Genomic DNA, 21,210 nt, shown 5'->3' with positions numbered 1-21,210 from the left:
TAGTTTTACCATTTCTAGCTTGTTATTCAGTTAGAATCATAGTATGCAGTCTTTTCATACTGACTTCTTTCACTTAGCAATCTGAATTTAAAATTTTTCCAGGTCTTTTTGTGGCTTGATAATGTATTTCTTTTTAATGCTGAATAGTATTTTATTACGTGGGTGTACCACAGTGTGTTTATGTATTCATCCACTAAAGAACATTTTGATTGCTTCAAATTTTCGGCAATTAGAAGTTAAGCTTCTGTAAACATTTGTGCTCAGGTTTTTGTGTAAACACAAGTTTTCAGCTCATTTGGGTAAATACCTAAGAGTATGATTATTGGATCATATGGTATGACTATGTTTAGCTTTCTAAGAAACTGCCCAACTGTTTTCCAAAGTAGCTGTACCATTTTATATTCCTATCAGCAGTGAATCAGAGTTCCTTTTGCTCCACCTGTTAGTATTTTAGTTAGGATAACATTAAATGTTTAGATTGATCTAGGAGTTACAGGACTTTTCATTATGTTTAGTGGTATTATCCAAATCTTTCAATTTGTATAAATTTTATTAACGTGTTTAAGTAGCATTTAAAGTTTTCTGTAGGAGTGTTGAGAGGCAATTCTCTACAGATCTCTCAGGTATCTGTATGTCTTGTGTTTCTGCCTTTGTTCTAGGATTTTTATATAGCAAACAGCCTTAAAATGTAGAGATGGTATACATTGGAGAAAAGATAGTCTCTTCAACAAATGGTGCTGGGAAAACTGGAAGTCCATATGAAACAAAATGAAATTAAATCCCTCTCTCTCACCATGTACAAAACTCAACTCAAAGTGGATCAAGGACCTAAACCAGAGACACTATGCCTATTAGAAGAAAAAGTAGGTACAAATCTCCATCATGTCGGATTAGGCTCCGACTTCCTTAATACCTAAAGTGCAAGAAATAAAATCATGAATCAATAAAAGGGATGGATTCAAACTAAAAACTTCTTCTCAGAAAAGAAACAATGAGTGAGGTGAATAGAGAGCCTATGTTTTGGGAGCAAATTTTTACCACATGCACATCAGAGAGAACATTAATCTCTAGAATATACAAAGAACTTAAAAAATCTTAACACCAAAAAAACCCCCCAAATAACCCAATCAATAAATGGGCCAAGGAACTCAATAGATACTTCACAGAAGAGGATATACAATCAATCAACAAATATATGAAAAAATGTTCAACATCTCTAGCAATTAGAGAAATGCAAATCAAAACTACTTTAATATTTCATGTCACTCCAGTCAGAATGGCAGCTATTAAGAATACAAATAACAATAAGTGTTGGTGAGGATGTGGGGAAAAAGGTACACTCATACATTGCTGGTGGGACTGTAAATTGGTGCAGCCAATATGGAAAGCAGTATGGAGAATCCTTGGAAAACTGGGAATGAAACCACCATTTGAGCCAGCTATCCCACTCCTTGATCTATACTCCAAGGGCTTAAAAACAGCATACTACTGGGACACAGCCACATCAATGTTCATAGCATCTCAATTTACCATAGCTAAACTGTAGAACCAACCTAGATGCCCTTCAGTAGATGAATGGATGAAGAAAATGTGGTATATGTACACAATGGAATATTACTCAGTATTAAAATAGAATAAAATCACGACATCTGCAGGTAAATAGATGTAGTTGGAGAATATAATGCTAAGTGAAGTTAGCCAATCCCCCAAACCCAAATGCCAAATGTTTTCTCTGATTTAAAGATGTAGATTCATAATGTGGTATAGGCAGGGTATGGGAGGATTAGATGAACTCTAGATAAGGCAAAGGGGAGGAAGGGGAAAGGAGGGGGAAATGGGGTAGGAATGATGGTGGAATGAGTTAGACATCATTACCCTGATGTTCTGGGTAATAACACCTATAAGGTAGGTGTTATTAGAAGTTAAAGAAAATTAAAAGAGACAACAGAGAACTGTATGCATGGGGGCAGGAAAGACAGTGGAATGAGATGGACATCATCCTCCTAAGTACATGTATGGAGACATGAATGGAATGGTGTGACTCTACTTTGTGTACAAGCAAAGATATGAAAAATTTTGCTCTATATGTGTACTATGAATTGTAATGCATTCTGCTGTCATGTATAACAAGTTAAAATTTAAAAAATAAATTTAAAAAAATGTAGAGATGGCGTCTTTCTAGGAGCAAGGGGCAAGCATACCCAATGGTTAGATTCCCTAAACTGTGTCTTCTCCAGCAATGGGAACTCTTGTGTCACTTGGTTCTCTTTTGCCCTGCTCCATTGAAACTGTGGCTACTGTGATTGATACTGCGGGTAATCAGTGACAAGTCCTGCTTCCCCACACATTGAAGTTTGAACATTAGAGAAGCACGCTGAGGCAAGCATATGAAGCAGGGTTTATTTAAAAAGGGGTAACACAGACTTCTCCCATGAGGGAGAAGGGGGCCATAGCTGGTATCCTGGTAGCCCAAGAAAGGAGGTGTTCTGCCCTTTTTATTCGTCCTAGGCTTTCTTTGTTCTCCTGCCTTTCCTCCCTTATCTTTCTCCTTCCTGCATATGTGACTAGGCCCATGAATGCTCGGTGGGAGGGCCAAAAGGTGGAAATAGGTGGCTGAAGGGGGAAGGACAGGATGGAGTAACAACCTTATAGCTCCCTGTAGGGAGGGGAAATTCCTGGGACAGGTTACCTTGGCAACAGGTTGGAGCAGGGGCAGGTTCTTGATAAGATCCCTCAGGGGACAGCCTCCAACTTCCCAGACTCACTCAAAATTGGCCTCCTTGACCCAACCTGATTTACCTATCTACACTGCCTGCCTGTCTAATTCTGGCTTCACAATTACTGTGAGGAAAACAATCCTTTGTCTCTGATTCCTCAGGAGTCTCTTATTTTCTGCCAGCATCCAGGAAACTGGCAGGCGAAAGTTTCAGTTTGCAGTAGAATAGAATATAGCTGCTGTTTGGTAGGAAAAAATATGTTATGTGTTTGTTTAAGAAAGCTGTTCTTATTGATAAAACCGTACATAGTCATAGCTACTTCAAAAAATGAATTTGTTTCTTTCTTGAAAATGCATATATCTATTTGCCTAATTGCCTTAGCTAGTAGCTTCAAAAATATGACAAATAGAAATAATTATAAAACCTTATCTCGTTTCTTACTTTAACTGAATTATCTATTGAATTAAAAAAAAATTAAAGAAGTCTTTTTCTTTTTCCCCCCATATTTTTATATTGGTGCATTATGGTTGTACATAATAATGGGATTTGTACTTCCTGCATTTCACTGTTAAGGTGGAAACTTGGCTTTGACTTAAGAATTCATATAATTATAAAAGTAGATACAGATATATATACAGGAACATGCATGAAATTTGTATTGAGAAATAAGTATTTATAATTCAGGAAGGGAGCTGATTAAGGTATAAAGTGCCTGCAGTCTTAGCTACTTGGAAGGCTGAGGCAGGAAAATTTTGTGTGTGTGTGTGTGTGTGTGTGTGTGTGTGTGTGTGTATGTGTGTGTGTATGTGAAAGAGAGAGAGAGAGAGAGAGAGAGAGAGAGAGAGAGAGATAGATTGATTCTGGGAATCAAACCCAGGGCTTCATGCATGCTAGACAAGCCACTCTACCTCTGGAACTACATTCTCTGCCGTCAGAAGGATTGCTTGGGACCTAAAGTTCAAGACCAGCATAGGCACAAAACCTTATTTTGTTTTAATAAGCAAAACCTTATTTCAGAAAAAAAAATGTATGCTTAATTTTATCAATCGATTTTGGAGGATCCCTGAATATATAATTTTTTTCTTCCTTTACTCAACTAATTGTAAATAGATTTCTCGATATTAACCATTTTCTCCAGATTTAAATCCTGTTTGGTCCTGGTATATTGAATTTTAAGAAGTTCCTGGATTATATTTATTAATGATTTTACCTAGGTGTTTTGCATCTGTATTCATACATTAGTCTGTACATTGTGATGCTACTGTGACATATTTATTAAGTATGCTATCAATATATAATAAATCCATAGAAATAGTTAAGAAATTTTCTCTTTTTGTTTAATGTTCTAGAATAGTTAATAATATTGAAATTTTATGTGTCTTAAACATTTGGGTAAATCAATTGTTTGGTTCTATTTATTTAATTTAAATTAAGAAAGTTTTGTTTTAAGTTGATTGTGATAGTAGAAGCAAATGTGACTCCATTTTGTTTTATGACTTCATCTTGTAAAACAACCATGCCAAGTAGAAGAGTCATGACTGGGGTAAGATGTTCTTTTTCTTTTGCTATAGAAACCTTTAAGAACATGGAACTACCTAACCGGGCTCTGTTTCTGTAACTGGGGTGACTGGGCTAACTGTGATTGGTTAGGCTTTCCACCACTTGACTGCACTGTCCTGCTTCTGAACCTGGCTTGCTTGCATTGGCTGGATCCCCCAACATCCCTTTTGCAGTTTCGGGCAATTGTTTGGGGCTGATCAGGAGAACAGCTTTATGTTCTGTTCAGCTGCCACGGGTATGCTTCAAGAAAGGTTTGATTAGATTATATGTGAGTGGTCTGGAAGTCAGTTTATGAAACCCTGGGACACAGCTTTAACTATAACATTTTGGGGCTCGCCCAGGATCCATTTCTTCCCTACCCTCACGGAAAATTTGCCTCAATGATGTTCCTTTGGACCTCGGCCCCGGAGTAGAGGGGAGCTCCTGAGAGATGTTCCTCAGCCTCACTCCGAGGGTGACTCCAGTCCATCCTAGGACACTCTGAAAAACCTCCTGCCGGCCTGTCAGACCTGGTGAGTCCACTCTTCTGGGGAAAAGGTCAGATTGGACAGTCACTTACACCTTTCCCAGGACAGGACAGGACAGGACTGTCTCCCTGGAGGTCTCCCTGTGTGACCTCATCTGTCTGTATCTGGAGCCCACTGGAGGCCTCCCTGCAGGGGCTCATCTGCCTGGGGGCAGGACGAGACTTGGTCTCTGCCCCATTAGAGGTCTCCCTGTGTGATCTCAGTGATTGCTGCTTGTCCTGTGTCTGTTCTGCTGTTTGTTGTTTCTCCAACATCCTCTTGCTGTTTGTCATTTGTCCCGTGTCTGTTTGCTGGCTGTTTGTCTTGTTGAGTGTTGTATGCGGGCCCTTTTCTTGTTCTCATAACCGCTCCTCTTTCATCAGGACTCCTTCACTCCACCGACATCGTATGACAAGGAAACTCTACACTCTACCTGGACCCCTTTAACTTGTTTTCTTAACAATTTTCAGGACTTTGTCTGTTGGTTTGTTTTTGTTTGTTCCCTTTGTGTTCTGTGTTAATTTCTACCTCAGTTTGTTTCTATTGGGAAAAAAATGATTAAAATGGTTTTAACTGTGCTCACTACAGCTTGCATTAAAATGTAAAGTGCTGCCAACAGGACTAAAAGAATTGTCAAAAGTAAAAGCTAAAGGTAAAAAGAAAAAGGCATTCTAGAGATTGCCTTCATTTAGGAATGGGCCAGGTGGCCAACTGGGTAAATCATGTCAGTTCCTATAGAGGACAGATTAAAACTAAAGTGTTTTATAAAATTATTATTACGCTCATAATCCGCTTGAATCAAATGTATGAAATATGATATGTCAAGAGCTTTGTAATGTTTTGAACAACTAATAATAAAAAATATATAAAAAAATAAAATTATTATTCTTAAATTGTATAACAAAAAGCATAATTTTGTCTAGAAAATTTGGCTTTTGTCTCTCAGTATTTGCAAGCTTGAATAACTCTCAACTATTAAAAAATGGTCCAAAGATTTTTCAATGTCAGGCTAAAATTTGGTGGCCGCTATCCCAGAAACAGGAAAAACCAGTTTAGAATGGGACCCCAACCTGGGGGACTCTCCCAAGGAGACCAATGGAGCTGCGTCTTTGGGAAGTTTCTCCAGGGAAAAATAACCCCCCTTCATTTGTCTATGTTCCCTCAACACTTTTCACTTTGCTGAACCGGACCACCTCAGAAAAAAAGGTCAAAAAACTTTTAAAATTCTATATTCTATAAATTCATGATTTTGATCCCATACGCTTAGGTTAATATGTTTTTCTGATTACACTCTGCTTTATTCTAAGGCCAATTTACAAAGGCTAACTCTCAATCTAATAGGTTTTTAAAAAATAAGCTACAAGGCTTTTGTTTGTCTGTTTGCTTTGTGTGGGTGCACCGGTGTACTGTCTGTCTACAAGTATTTCCATGTTTATATACATTTGGTACAAAAAATTGACATATGAGCTCATAAATTAAAATTTTAAAAAATAGATCCAAATACTTTTGGTTAATATGATTTAAAAGGTTCAATTCAAATTGGGAAAATAGATAAAAGTACAAATGACTTTAAAGTTACTAATGCACAGTTTTGTTTCTAGATGGTTAAATAGCTATTAAAAATGTTAATAAAGTCTATAAAGTGTCTGACATCCATTGTCTCTAAGATTTTTCTTCAACAGGAAAAAAAGATTACTAATACTATTCAATGCACTTCTCTGATACCTTGTTTTCAAAAAAGATACGTAAATTACATCTAAACGTATATAAAATTAATCATGGATGTGTTTGTTAGAGATATCTAATTGGTACAAAATTAAAATGCTGAGTGTTAAATATAATATCAAGTACTCTTAACTCCTTAAATTCCATAAGGTAAAATATTTAAACAATGTTGGTGTTTTCATGAGTTAGTAAACTAAAAAGGAAATTTAAAATTATTTTGTGTTATTTTAAAAACAAGGTTACTATAAATTACAAAGTACCAACAGGTATAATTCTACATACAAGGAGTCAAGAGGTTTCAACTATATTTTAATTAAAGTACTATAAATAACAAATATTTCATCCTATTAGAATGGATTAATTTATCTAAATTCAGAAATTTATGAGAGTTATTTCAAGGTATAAAAAAAGGATCAATGGATTAAAAATTATTAAAAAGTTCTAAATATAAAAACATATTTAGTAAAAAACATTTCCAGGTAAAAAGTCTTTATTTGGTAAAGTATAATTATAATACAACTAAGTAAACAACAAAAAGGTCTAATTAAGTAATATAAAGCTCTATAAATAAAAGACAAATATTAAAAGGTTTATATGTATTTAAGTTGGTTATATATGTAACACAAATAGTTAAAACTATTCAAGGTTGTTCCCTAAGGACAAATAATAATGTACTGATATATTTATATGTTAAAATGACAAAAACTTCTAAAAATATTAATTACATGTGTCTGCTAAGTTTTATCCCCTAGAACAAGTAATCTTGGAGAAATTAAGGTTTGTACATCTGTGGCTAAATAGCAACTGTTATTTTAAAGTATTGTCCTACATTACAGAGTCTAGATTTTCCTTTAAAAGTTAACCTTGGTTAATATAAAAACATCGATACAAATGTGGTTACATTACTCTTGTTTACAGATTAAATGTGTTCATATCTTTCAGGTATACAAGTCTTTAAGGTAAAAGGTTTAAAGGAACATTTTATCAAGCTGGTATTCTCCAAACTAAAATTGTCTGTAATGGTAACTTAAATTTACAAAGATAATATATTTTATTGGGGATTTATTTATATTATTTGATGTTTTGTAACCAAATCTTATGTTACCTTATACACTAAAATATAAAAATTTAAAGATATGTTAAAAAGTAATGAGAGCCTAATCTATTTAAAGATTAATATTATAAAACATTTTGCCACTTTTCCACATTAAAAAAAAATGTTAAGGGCTCTCAGCCTTTCCTTAATTAATGTTTCAGATGTATGTCATATTGTGCTACTAACATTCATACAGAGTCAGGAAACAATATATGTAAACTTTATAAAATGATATTTAAAGAGAGAGACAAAGATTAGCTTTAGAATTAAAACACTTTACCTAAGATTTATAAAGAGCCCTGCCTTACCTGAGATAAGGCTCTTCCTCCCACCTTACAGCACGTCAGAATAACTTCAAAGTAGGCCAGATTTCAGTTGATTTAAAGTTAGATTCAAAGATTAATTTTATTGAAACGATTACTGTGATCTCAAATAGGAAATATAATGTATAACTCAGCCAAGGTTCAAAATTATATTCAAGCTAAATATGTTTTTACTATTGTTAATTTCACTTTGTATTTTCATTATAACTAAAAGAAAAGTGACCACGACACTCAGAGCAACCAAGAGAACTTTATTGTGGCAGTGTCTGATTAACACCAAAGAGAGAGAGAGAGAGAGAGAGAGAGAGAGAGAGAGAGAGAGAGAAAGGAAAGTGCAAGAGAGCAAGAGAGGGAGACCTGGCAAGAGAGAGTTTTTATAGCCAAAATCTAATGGGGTCTTGGGGTCTGCAAACTGCCTTGTTGATGTTCAGTGATTGGATCATACAGTAGATGCTGAGGTGTCATCTTCTGACTTCAGGCAGATCTTCAGCATTACATAAATTAATAAATAAAATAAGGATATTGTGTTATATAAAAATTAACTGTAAAGTTATAAACATTAAAGTTAAAGCCCAGCATTCTTACTTTAAAACTGGCAAAACTGACTTGCTGGATGTTTAAGGCCAAACTTAAATATTAAGGTTAAAGCAAAGGGGCCAAAGAAACCAATATTTGACTCTTGCCCTCTGAGTCAGCCTGAACCCAGGACAGGGGGAAAAGCTTTGAAACTCCAGGTCATATAACCTCCTGTAAGGGAGATTAATGGGACCCCTGGAGAACAGAAAGCCAATGAGTGTACATGCTGCAAAAGAGGAGGATCATAAAAAGGGGAGACATGCCTGATGCTTCCATAGGAAGCCATATGGTCAGCAAGACCTTGACCCATCCTAATACAGATGACACTAACAGAGCTAAAATGCTGCTCATAAGTTCCCCAAGAAGGTCCTCCAAGGAAACTCAGCTGACTCTTACCAATAGTTAGAAACAAGGTCAGTTTGACCAGCTTGATCTTAAACACTTAGCAAAAACAGTTAAAAACCAAAGCACAGCCGTTCCTGGGAATTAAACAAACAAACAAACAAACAGTTATTTTAATGTAACTTAAAATGTACATTGTGTTAACATCCCTCAAAATGAGTAAGACTGGAGGCAACAAAAGAGAAATTCTTAGGCAAAAATGCTTGATAACTATCAATAAAAAAAACTGCCAGAAGTTTTTAGTCAGTTTAAGGTCTACAGATCTTCCTAACTTCCTACACAGGTAGATGTAATCAATGTTTATTAATATAATTATCTAGCCCTAAGTAACAAAGGGATCTTTACTGAACACAGAAGTCATGCCAAAAAGGTATTTTTGTAAAAATCAGATGACATTACCTGACTTAATTAAATGTTGTATTTACATTCCTGATAACTCTGACAATGTTGATGATTTATATTCCCTAAAAAGGGGGCCTTATTAGGCTTTGTTAGGCCTTGTTATGGGAATAATTTATCAGGTCTTCTACCTCCTGATAAACAATTATTAATTTCTGTCATTTTCATGATATTCATGGACAGGTTCCAGATGCTACAACTGCTATTTTGTATTAATCTTACTTCTTCACTTCTTCACTCATATCTTTTTGTTTCTCTCATAGAAGTGCCCACCCCAGGTGAATTTACATCCTGTTCTTCCTAAATCAGATTTTTACCATGGACTCCTTGACCCACTCAGTTTCTAAAAAAGGGACTCCAAACTGCTTGCCCACTGCACATTGCCCCCTCTCAGCTTGAAGTAGCACGAACGGTCATAACCCTTTTCCCTTACAGCAGTAGGAGGTCCCTAACATTAGAGGAAAAATTATGGTCAATATAGATGTTTGCCAATATATCTGGCCCAGAAAGATTTACCTGGGAAACTACTCCCAAGATCACCCTGGGTGATCACCCAGAAAGAGACACTTGCTTCCACAACCCAACTTATAAGTGGAACAACTTCCCATTTGCCAAAAATTGTGCTTCCTGGGTCCCACTTCAACTCCTTGCCTAAATCTCCAAACTGTCAATAACTCTGAACTAGGTAACTTGCTATTTTGATGGAGTAAAAGGAAAAGAACACCTGGACTTATTACAAGGCTAAGGCCCACTGATTTATTAACATAGTCTGGCTGCCCCCATTTTAGTTCCCCTCCTGGCTGGCTTGGGACTAGCTGGATCTACTGCTTTGAGAACTGCAGCTCTTATCACAGGCTCTAAAAATTTCAAGTCCCTCAGCCATCAAATAGATATTGATTTAGGAAAACTAGAAAGGTCAATCTCCAAACTAGAGGTTTCACTACACTCTCTGACAGAAATAGTCTTACAAAAACAGATGAGGTCTAGATGGTCTCTTTCTAGAAAAAAAGGAGGACTTTGTATGATTCCAGGAGAAACTTGTTTCTATGCAAACCATTCTGGGATAATAAAGGACATTTTGGTGCTAGTGAGAAACATGTTAAAGGAAAGAGATAAAGCACTAGAAACTTCAGGCAATTGGTTCCAAAACCTATTCTCATGGTCCCTTTGGTTGACTACCATTATTTTGGCCTTAGTTGGGCCCCTAGTACTTCTCCTGCATGGGATTACTGTAGGATCCTGCCTCTTAAAAATCCTCCTAAACTATATACACAAAAATGTAGGTGAGGTCAAACTTATGGTTTTGCGAGCCCAGTGTGGTCCCTTAGACACAGAAGGATGAAAAAAACACTGAGGCCTATTGATGTGCAAGATTGACATCAAATCTACTAAAACCAGTGAGGAATGTGATAGTAGAAGCAAATGTGACTCCATTTTGTTTTATGACTTCATCCTGTAAAACAACCATGCCAAGTGGAAGGGTCATGACTGGGGCAAGATGTTCTTTTCCTTTTGCTATAGAAACCTTTAAGAACACAGAACTACCTAATGGGGCATTGTTTCTGTAAGTAGGGTAACGGGGCTCTGTTTCTGTAACTGGGGTGACTGGGCTAACTGTGATTGGTTAGGCTTCCCTCCACTTGACTGCACCCTTCTATAACCTGGCTTGCTTGCATTGGCTAGACCCCCAAACATCCCTTTTTCATTTTTCAGGCTTATAAGTAGTGCCCTGCAATTGTTCGGGGCTGATCAGGGGAACAACTTTATGCTCTGGTCAGCCGCCACAGGTGTGCTTCAATAAAGGCTTGATTAGATTATACTTGAGTGGTCTGGAAGTCAGTTTATAAAACCATGGGATGAAGCTTTAACTATAACAGATAACTTTTAATTGCATATAGTTATGGGATACAGAGAGATAATATGACTAATTAATATCATTTAGAATAATTAAATCATTCTAATTAACCCATTATCCACCACTTCAAATACTTATCACTTTTTTGTGGTAAGAACATTTGAAATTTACTCTCCTAGTAATTTTGAAATGTTTAATACATGATTATTAACTGTATACACCACATTGTGCAATAGATCTCCAAAATTAAATGACACCTATTCCTCTTGTCTGAGATTTTGTACTATTTAACCATTGTCTCTTCATTCCTCCCTATCCTGCAGTCTCTGCAACCAACTTTATTCTCTGCTTCTGTTAAAGAAGCAATTGTTTTCAATTCCACATATTAGTGAGAACATGTGGTCTTTGTCTTTCCATTTCTGGCTTTCCCTTATATTACGCTTCTTTATCCATTCAGGTTGTTGCAAATGACATGATTTCTTCTTCTTCTTTTTTTTTTAAAGGCTGTGTCGGATTCCACTGCACATATACACCACCCTTTCTTTATCCATGCATCTGTTGATGAACACTGAGATTCTATAACTTGACCTTTGTGAAGAGTGCTGCAATGAACATGGGAGTGTGGACATCTCTTTGACATACTGATTTCAAATCTTTTAGGAAAATACCAAGAAGTGGGATTGCTAAATCATGTGACAGTTCTATTTTTGGTTTTATGAAGAATCTTCATACAGTTTTCCATAATGGCTATACTAATTGACATTCTCACCAATATATTAATCTCATGCCTTTTACCGGTAATTGGGAAGCTCTGATAAAATATTCAATTTTTTTTCTGTTGTCTTTTTCTTCCTATTGTCTTTTAAATCCTCTTAAGGTACTTAGTCCTATGCACCCCTAACCTCCTCCACGCACACTTTTTTTCAGTGCTGGGGATGGAACCCAAGGCCTTGCACATACTAGGCAAGCACTCTGCCGCTGAGCCACACCCCAGCCCACCTGCTCTAGTTAAAACCTTTCAGACACAGCACTCTTATTTCTTAATTAGACTATAATGACTACAGTGCCCCACAGGATTGGGCACGTTCTACTTTGCTTAGCGTTGACTTGCAGATTGATTGAACTGACTCTGAAAATACCTAACAAATGTCTACCTCTAGTCTATTGATGTGATGAGGCTGAAATCCAAAAAGTTTAATGGATTTTTAATTTTTCAAAAGTTATTTTCTATGATCAAACACATTTTTATAAATTCTGCTCAAGCAAGGGGACATGTTTCCTGACTGCAGAGTATCTCAGAACTTGAGACAGAGACTCCCAGAGAGAAGCAGACGGCATGCATGCTGTGTTTTTCAAATTCATCTGGTCATAAACACCCTTCCGCCCCCACCAACAGTGACTCATATGTTCTGTAGCAATACTATGCAGAGTATTTGTTTTTCAAAAATTTATTTTTTCCAAAACTTCATTTTTATTATTATATGTTACAGAAATGAGTCTGTAATAGATCGGAAAAAAATTTAAAAACTGGTCCTTTTACTAAACCTTTTACTAAACCATTGCACACTTTGCCGTTCCTTGTCAATGCACATGGCACACTTCCTTGGCATCTCGTGTGGTTCCTTTCTTCCCATCTGCTTCTCCTATTGAGCTGCCTGACCCACAGGGTGGGATGCCTCCAGGCCATCCAGATACTTGCCTGGGAGGCTGGCCCTGCAGTCCTTAGCCAGAGACCCATTCAGAATGCCCTCAATCTTTCCTTGTCTTATTTTCTTTTCTTCACTTTTCTTGACCTAGGTTTGCAACTCACCAACAAAGCACTAGGCTATTTCTTCTAGGGAACTTTGACTAAACTCTGCTATATACATATTGGGATGTCTGAGCAGCATTTCAGAAAGCATTTTCCCATATGTAAGGATAAATATACACAGATAAGCCTAAATATTAGAGACTATGGCAGAATTTTTGAAGGTCCTTGACATTTATGCATTCCCTAATCATGTATTGAGGGCTTCCTATATGCTGGGTTTGTTAAGATCTGGAAGACAATGATGAAAAAACCTGTTCCACATGCTCAAGGAGATCACAGTGCAGCACAGGATGGGGAGACATGGGGAAGTGTGGGTAGAAGTAGGTGCTTACATAATGGGGAAGCTGGGGATGGCCTTGAACTCAACGGACAATACCATGCCCAGGAAGTTGCTCCAAAGTTGCATCTTGAGCATTTACTAATAAGCTTGTCACTGGACTTGGGTTCTTGGATCCAGAGTTGTAGAAGTGAACACCAGCTCAGAAGAATTTAAGCACAGGCAAAGCTATATTTTTTGGGAGAGTGGGTTTCTACTCTAGCCAGAAGGAAAGCAGCACATGGGGGATAGGTATTCCAGGCTGACAAAGAACAAAGGGGTGACAGACCTGTGTCTCTTGATGTCATCTTGTGTCGAGGTGGGACTTGAGCTTCACCTGTGCTCTTCTTCATCATGCTTCTTCCTGTATTGCATGTCTCATACCGTGTTGGGTCGCCACCTAGGGGTGTTTTACTGTGCTAATAAGGTAAGGGTAACTGTGTGTTATTTAAGTGACTATTCTAGCAAATCAGAAATTTGCCCTTATCGTCTGAGAAAGTCTCTAATATTCTTTTCAGAATATCTGGCTTTAGCTGGCATTTCTGCTGATCACGTAGTCTCAGAAGGCTGATGTGACACTCTTTGCCTCCCATCTCTTGGTGGGTTATCTCACTCCCATAGCCTCAAAGACTAGTTTAACCTTTAAATTCCTGATTTTCTTAGAGGGCTATTAACCCCATAAGACAGAAGCTAGCTTGGCTGTTCATATTCTCTGAGACATTTTATTCCTTAGCCCCATAGGGTTTTTTTTGGGGGGGGGAGGGGGAGGGGCGGTTCCTGGCTGTATCAAGCTGCAGATGTTAGCTGAAGATGGGAGCACTCAGACATAGGGGCCCCATGTACACAAGTAGGGAGGAGGCCAGTCCTGGTATACTCACTGGGGTAGTGAGTGGTGTTCAACATGACTGGAGCTTGGGTATGAGGTGTTGAGGACAAGGAACCGGAAATGCAAATGGTCAGATCAGGAAGGACTCTGAGAACCTTCAAAGGGTTTGAGTTTCACATTGAAAGGTGTCAGTGGGGATAGCTGAAGGATGTTAGCAGAGAGATGATGTCATCATTTGACATGTGTCTGCAAAGTCTGATACTCCTCCTTTTTCTATAGGTGAAGTCTAATTCTCCTCCTCCTGAAAGTGGACTGGACTTAGTGACTCATTTCTATGGAGCAGAAAGTGGTGGAAATAACAATGATTGCCGAGCCTTGGTTAGAAAGGGCAATGTAGCTCCCCATCAGCTCTCTTTTAGGCTCTTCCCTTTGGAGCTCCGGGACCCCGTATAAGAAGTCTGCCTGTTTTGAAGTTGGCATGCAAGAGGATCTGGACATAAAAATAGGAAGAGCTCCTAGAGTCCCAGTCCAGGAGGTGGTCATGGGAGTGAGTAGGGTTTTAGATCCAGCTACTGTCTGCCTGTATCCATGAAAGACCCAAAGGGGAACTTTCCTGCTAAGCTCAGCCCAACTCCAGCTCCCTGAGAAATAACAACAGAGCATTGTTATCACCTTCAACTGTTGGTTTTGAGTTGTCTATTACAAAAGACTAGAGAACTAATATAGCTGTCATGGAAGCAAGTACAGTATGAAAAATTATCTGGTTGTAGGGTAAAGAATGAATAGAGTGCAGAGCTATGTGGGAAAGAAATGTTGAACTCTCAAGCCAAGGAACTTTGGAAGCAGCTTGGACAAACGGTTGCCTCTTCTTGACTTGGGACTCCTCCATGTCCTACAAGAGTCACCTACTGAGTGGCTCTGTCTATGGGCTTGCTGAAAACCTATTTTAATGCACGAAAAACTGGCCACTGAGAGTCTCTGAGCCTAAATGATTGGGCTCCATAGATTGGAGTCTATTTGGATCAGCCTGGGAACTTACTGGTGTTTGACAGCCTGTAGCTGGGGACTCAGACTTTCATGCACAGATAGCAAAAAATGAATCCAGGATGTATCCAGAAAATGTATCCAGAAAACAGTTACTACCCAGCACTGGTTATGGGTCAGGCATTGTTCTGAAAGCTGTATGTACTTGGAGAAGACCAGCAGAGGTCAACAGAATTGGTCAGAATGGAGTGAAACAAACTTCCTTCCAGGCAGGGAAGGGCTCGGAATTAATGGAGCAAGCTCCAACATGGGCAAGCAGGCCTGGGTGGAGCAAGGTTTAACACAGGCAAGCAGGCTGCATGGCTTCATAGGCCGTACTTGTTCATTCCTTTCTATGAGGTGGATGATTCTTTTAAGAGCTTTTATCTAATAGAAGAGGCAGAGTGAAGTTTCTAGTACTTAATGCATTTCCTCATGTGAGGACCCCTGAAACAATCCTCTTCTACCCCTACAGCCCTCACCTCACCCCTGTCCCGTGTACAGTCCTCACACCTGGGCACTCAGAATGGTTGACACTTTTCATTCCCATAAGGTGGGCCGTGAATTCCACTGACTGGAGAGTAACTTAGACTCCTCAGGATCAAGTCCAGGAACTTCTAGGAGCTTAGCATGCAGCACCAGAAGTCTCTTGACTTCTTGTTTCTCCTACAACCTTCCCTGAGGCAGAGGTTGCAGTTCACGATCCCTGTCCTGCATGCGTCCATGTTTGTCCCATTCCCTTGGGTCTCCATGACTCTCCCTCTGTTGAATGTGAGTTGGAATCTTTCCCAACCTTCAGGATCAGACCCCAATGTTATCTCCTCTATGAGATTTCCCTGGCCTCCTGTTCAAAATGAGTGAGTCTTTTCATGCTTTCATAGCAGGATGTTAAATTTCATTGCTAATTTTGCTGCCTTATCCTTTAGTAATCTGCTTACAATTTTCATTATTCCTTTTCTCAATGGGATATTTTGAAAAAAATAAAGTTTTTTTTTTTTTTTTTTTAGTACTTGGGATTGAATCCAGGGGTGTTTTACCAGTGAGCTACATACCCAGCCCTTTTTATTTATTTACTTACTTTTTAAATTTTGACATAAGGTATTGCTAAGTTACCCAGATTGGTCTTGAACTTGAGATTCTCCTGCTTTAGCCTTCTGAGTAGCTGGGAATATGGGTATGTGCCACAGTGACCATATGAAAAAAAAAGTTTTCTTTTTCATTCAATTTCATGTTCCTTCAGTACTTTACTAAAGTGACGGGCACATAGTAAATGTCAATAAATTGAATTTTCACAAGGACCAAATAAGAGAGACAGTGGATGGTAGAGGAGGTTTTAGCTGTCAGACTCCATAGATGAATGAAGTGGCTCTTGCTGGCTGCTTTTCATCTCTTTGGTACCATGTGTACACACCTGGGAATCTCTGGGTGCCTGATGGCCCTCAGCTCTATCCTACAGCATCAATCTGTGCATCTTTGCTGAGACAGTTTCGTCCAGTTGAGCTTTAGCTATGGTCTGAGTTAGATTGGGGGCGGGCGATTATTCAGGGGACTTTTCTCTTTTCTCAGGTGTTGAAGGTGTTCATTCTGCCATCATTAGAAAAAAAAATGAGACTTTTCAGTTTGACCAGCAATTCATACTTAGCTCCTCGCATTACAGTAATGTTCCCTTTATCCAACTTTGACTTCTCACCTTCTCCAGTTAGCTTTTTGTCTCTGTGACTAAAAAACACACTGTGATAAGAACAACTCAGAGGAGGGAAAGTTCATTTTGGCTCATGGTTTCAGAGGTTCAGTTCGTGGTCACCAATTCATTATTCTGGGCCCCAGGTGAAGCAGAGCATCATGGTAGAAGAGTGAAGCAGAAGAAATCCATTCAGCTTATGGTGGCCAATAAACAGAGAGGGAGAAGGAGAGGGGCTGTAGGGAAGGTGAAAAGATGAACCATCCAGGGCACACCCTAGTGACCCACCTCTCCCAGCCATGCCCCACCTGCCTACAATTATCACCAAGTTAATCCATTTTAGCTAGGACAAACTGATCAGGTGATTGCTCTTAATCAAATCATTTCACCTCTGAATATTCCTGCATTAACACAAAAACTTTTGAGAGACACCTTATACACACACAATAAGAAAGCACTTAGAAGAAAGTAATGCAAAATAGACGGAAAATAGATTGCAAAAAGCTTAAATAGGGCCAGGGATGTAGCTCAGCGGTAGAGCATTCGCCTAGCATGTGCAAGGTTTCATCTCCAGCACTGCTGAAAAATAAAGAAAAATAGAAAGTTTGTACAGTTATATTTAAAGCATATTGAAGACCACTGCAATACAAAACAAATATTGCAATAATGGGAGTACCACAATTTTTTTTTTTTTGGTTTTCCAGGGAATATAAAAGTTAAATTTATACTATAATATAGTTTACTAAGTATATGGTAGCGTCGTAGCTAAAGAAAACAGTGTGCATACCTTCATTAAATAATAGTTTATTGCTATTCTAACAATTATCTGGTCCACTGGAAAATGGTGTCGATGGACTTTCTCCAGACAGGGTTGCCACAAATCTTTAGTTTGTAAAGTGCCATGAAACAAGGTATGCCTGGATGTTTTATATTTTGACTTAACAGAGAAGAGAACCACCTTCAGGCCCATTGATTCCCACACTGTTTTTGTAACCTAAGTGTCAGCTTGGGTGTCTGGTGTCCTGCTGCAGAAGATTGAGAGCAGAGGTGGAAGTGAAATGTCACGTACCATGGGATCTTCAGAAATGGCATAGGCAGAAAAAAAAGAGTAAAACCCCAACAGGAAGAGGGGTTCCCTTAGTGAAGAGCAACACTTCTAATATAATACTAGTCATTATAGGAGAGGGGTTGTTATTATCTAGTTTAAGAAAAAAGGAACATCTGTCATATATTTCAAAAGATTTCCACCAAATGAATTTAAACATAAATAAGTTAAGATTATATGCATATATGGAAATAACATACTGTGGTCTAGTCTCAGGGAAGTTCTATGATCAAAAAATACACAGGAGCCAGTATGACAATTTTAAAAAGAGTTATGTTATTTCCATTTCTCATGCACATGATGGTGAATATGTAGATTGTAGAAAAACTTCTTCCCAACCTCATATAACTTTCCTCAGGTGGACTTTGCCCCTCCTTTTTTATTCTAGCCCCAGCTTTGGTCCTTACAGATTCAGATTCTTTTCTTCTTGTCTGTTTTACCTCCTTTTGTCCAATTTGGCAATTACAGTGTTACTGGGTCTGGCCAGGTCTGAGCCTCTTAGAAAGATGGGAATGCATCTGAACTCAGCCAAAATCTTCAACAATTATGTGAGGAAGCACCTAGGCAACACACATTAACTTTATATTTTGTTTTTTTTTCCTCTCCCACAAAAAGATAAATGATGGGAATGCAGAAAGATGGGAATGCATCTGAACTCAGCCAAAATCTTCAACAATTATGTGAGGAAGCACCTAGGCAACACACATTAACTTTATATTTTGTTTTTTTTTCCTCTCCCACAAAAAGATAAGCTTCATTGACACTTTTGTTTAATAAATCTCTTGTTCTTTTTTTAAAATGACATTTCCTTTCAATTACTTTGAGGTTTTAAGTAAAAATCATGTTAGGATGGTTCTGTTCTTTACCTTTCATTAGGATTCATTTTCTTGACTCTTCATCCTTAGTGCAGATTTCCCTCCTGTGCTTTGAAAACTGGCCAACAAAGTCAACATTAGGAAGCTGAATTCACTTTCCAAAAAGTGTAAATAATAGAACAATCCTGGAATGATTTGAAGATAAGGGCATCTGAATGAGAGTTTCCCCCTCTCTGCTGTCAATGGTCCCCATATTGTGGTTTTGTGATTGGCTGCACTGTGCCCATGGGACCCCAGCTTGCAGGTCAGGTCTTGTGCAGAAGGCTCAGAGCTTCTCCCCACGGGTGACGATGGGGAATCATATCAGACCCCATGGTGCGTTGGCCCATGTTCTCTGTGTGCTTCTCTCTCGGCCTCTCTTCTGTCATCCCAGGTGGTGTCACAGCTTTTCTAGTTTCCTTTTCCTGCTGACTCCGACTCCAGCCCCCTCTCCTCCTTGGGTTATCCACAGGGCTTGGATTCCCAGCTGCCTCTGCCTGTTTCTGGATCAGGACCCAGAGGCCTATGCTTCTGACCATGCTTGTAGTAGCACTCAATAAATATTTATCAAATAGTTAAATTAATTAATCTATCTTTTGATAGCAGCTATGGCTTTTTGGCTTTAAAAATAATTCTTTGTTGTTGAGTTTATAAAACAAAAGAGCATTTAAGGGTGAATGCATCCTGACCACAGGTCAAACTTCAGTTAACTGGGTGCAAATATATCTTCTTTACTGAGGCTTAACAAACAGCTTACAGTAAGAGTTACTATATTTATGGCCCAAGGTGGTGGGAGATGATGAAGTAGTGGACTAGAACACAGAGACTTAAGAAAATAGCCCAAGGCTTATTAGTGACATTGAAATGCACAAAGTTATATGACCATAGGAGTTATAAATGGACATAGAGATCATGTAGGAAAATCTGTGACATCTCTGATGGAGGTTCACCTGGCTATTTGAATATTTGGGGTGATGAAGAGCTCCTTAATGAACAAGTTAACTCAAAAACATTAGGAAAAGAAAGTTTTTTAGGTTGGACCAAAAAGCAGATCCTGAAAATTCAACCATTTCATGATATGCTCATTTCATGATATGCCCTTAATTTTCTTTGTTGTAAGTAAAATATCCCCAGTTTCTTTGGCAGCATCAAGTAGTGATTCAGAACAGAGTCCCTGCAATTAGGCTCAGGGGTAATGGTTTATTTAGCCCAGGGTGAGTAACTTTTTCCATAAAGGGACAGGTAGTAAAGACTTCAGGCTTTGCAGCTCATGATCTCTGGTGCAATTACAATAGTTTCCCCTTATCCATGGTTTTGCTTCCCTGTGATCAACTGTGGTCCAAAGTTATTTTTTTTAATATTATTTCAAGAGAGAGTCCACATTTTCATAACTTTTATTTTAATATATTCTTATAACCATTCTATTTTGCTGTTAGGTATTATTGCTAATCTCTTACAGGGCCCTACCTAATGAACTAAACATATCAGATTTGTATATGCAAAGGAACCCTCTACATAGGTTCCATACTTTCATCAGTTTCAGGTCTCCATTGGGGGGTCTTAGGTGATATCCCCCAATGATAAAGGGGGATAAACACACTCAATTCTGCAACAGGAGCATGAAAGGAGCCCCAAACAACGTGTTTATACATAGCTGTGTTCCAATAAACCTATATTTACAAAAACAGGGGTAGGCTTGGATTGGGGTGGTAGTTTGCCAAGTGGTGATCTAGCCAATTCTCATGTGGTTCTAGATTCCAATCAGTTAGATCAATCTGGTGGACAACATTCCAGATGCAGGTGATGAACATATAGTCCAACTGGCTTCTCATCTCTCATAAGAACACAAAGAGAATGCACCCATCATAAAATGTGTGGAAGAAAAAAAAGAACTCAGAAAGAAAGATAGCACCATGCAGTGGATTCATGCACAGACAAGTGTCAGAGAATTCCAGCTCTGCCACATCCGATTGTGCCCTTGAGCAATTATTTGTCTCCTTCTGAGCCTTAGCTTCTGCATTTTTAAAACTAAGATTCCCAATTGTCTCCTACAGGATTGCTTTTAAGATTAGGGATATATTGTGCTATGTACTTAGCACAGCACTGGCACTTTGAAGCAGCTATAAATATTAGTTGTTATATATGACTATGTGCTGTTCAGTTCTACTGTGACTGAGCTTTCAGAGCCCAAATTGAAGTAAGGAGAAGGAAAATTCCACTCTGTTTAAAATTAGGTTATGGTAGTCAATTTCTGCCCTGCTCACTCTGCTGCTCCCTTACCCTCTGTGCTTCCACCTGTTACCCAATTAACACCCTATTAAGCTGAACACCTGCACGGAAGCCATCAGCGGGCGCCTTTCCAGCCTTCTCACTGCCACCTCTCTAACCCAGGGCCCCCAGTCCACTGCCAGGCCTCACAGGTGTTTGCCTGCAGGA

The sequence above is a fragment of the Ictidomys tridecemlineatus genome, chromosome 4 (genome assembly GCF_052094955.1).
Source record: "Ictidomys tridecemlineatus isolate mIctTri1 chromosome 4, mIctTri1.hap1, whole genome shotgun sequence".
Classification (NCBI taxonomy): Eukaryota; Metazoa; Chordata; class Mammalia; order Rodentia; family Sciuridae; genus Ictidomys; species Ictidomys tridecemlineatus.
The sequence above is the reverse complement of the archived record's forward strand: the minus strand, read 5'-3'. Positions refer to the sequence as shown.